Here is a 1,674-nt window from a genome sequence, read left to right on the forward strand (position 1 = left end):
TGAGAAAAGCGTCGAGTTAGATCATTTTTCTTTGTTGAATGTGGTGTTTGCGTAGCCCTCCGACAGATTCCAATAATCACGCAATCCGGGTTAATGCAAAATCACTTATTTTAGATAGAGATTGATTTTTCATGTTTTCAGTGTTTTTCACTGCTCTGTGGTGTGGTAAAAGATACAGGCTGTCTTAACGTAAAAGATAACAGTCGAAGCCATTAGAAAAATCATCTTACATTTCTTAAAATGGGCTTTGATGTAACCTAGTAATCCCGATTTTATAGTCCTGTTTTTTTAACCATTTTAAGCGGTTTTCAAAAACTCAAATGATCGACAACATGTCAAGCTTTCTATACATGTCCCAGTTAGTCCCAAAATTCCTTTGGCCTGGATCTGGCCGTAATCTAAAACTAAAGTGTGGCCCAGGTAAGTATTTGTTCGCCGGGCCAAAATTGGCCCATATGTTCTTAGCCAGAACTGAACCAGGAGGTAAGTATAGCCTAGTAAATGGTGTTTGTGTGAATGTCCACAAAACTTGAAGACTTTTATATTAGCAGTAGGAAAGAAAATTTTAAAGATGAAAAAGAATTCATGAGATAATCATTAATAATTTGTTGCCATTGTGTGAATAATATAATAAGTAAAAAGTAAGTATAGTTTGAAAATGTATTTGAAAATGTAACAACTTGATTACACTGTTGAGCATTTTGATTTTTAGTGGAATCCTCCCGGTCTTCCTTTCAGTTTGTACTACTGATAATAATTATTACATTTCTCTTCACTGTAGGTGCTGTCAGGCAGAATCCCCTGACTGGAAGGGCTTCAGATAAAGACATTGAAATCAACTTTATAAAGTGGCTGCACCTGTCTGGAGACCGAGATGGTGGGGGGAAAGAGAGAATGAATAAACAACAGTGGATTGCTGACCCTCATTAGACAGTTTGCAGCATTACTAACACCAACACACTTTCAAGCAACACTTCTCAACACTTTTCTTCTCAACACTCAAGTTTAATGTTATTTGTTCTTAAAAACTGGTTCCGACTCAAATTTTTAATGCTAAATGTATATCTGTTGACGATTCTTGACCATTCCATTATTTTCTTTTTGAATGTTATAAGTATATCTGTTGAATATTCCTAAAAATTGATTCCAACTCAAATTTGTCAGTTTCATAATTTTTGGTTTGAATATTGTGTTTGTTTTATATTCTTAAAAAATGATTCCAACTCAAATTGCAATGTTGAATATATGTGTTATATATTTATAAGAATATTCTAACTCAATACTGAGTAACTGTAAAGCACATTTAACCTGCACTGACAAAAGTAAATTATTTTATTTACATTTTTGTTGTTGAGTGTGTGATTTACTCTCTAGTTAATACAAATGTTACATACAGTCAGCCGCATGTGGGCCACATTAGGGCAGTGAGTTCTTAACAGAGCTCAGCCTAACTAAAATAAAACATAAGACCCATATATGGGCCACATAAAAATGTATTACTTGGCTCATGATAGGTGGAGTTACTGCTCTGGTTTGGTTCAGTTCAGTGTCTAAAAACATATGGGCCAATTTTGGGCCGGTGAACAAAATATAATCTGGGCCACACTTTAGCTGTAGGTTTGGCCCAGATCCGCGCCAAATCGACTGAGAGCCTTGATGACAAGACTTTATTCT

The sequence above is a fragment of the Labeo rohita genome, unplaced genomic scaffold, assembly GCF_022985175.1.
Source record: "Labeo rohita strain BAU-BD-2019 unplaced genomic scaffold, IGBB_LRoh.1.0 scaffold_121, whole genome shotgun sequence".
Taxonomy (NCBI): Eukaryota; Metazoa; Chordata; class Actinopteri; order Cypriniformes; family Cyprinidae; genus Labeo; species Labeo rohita.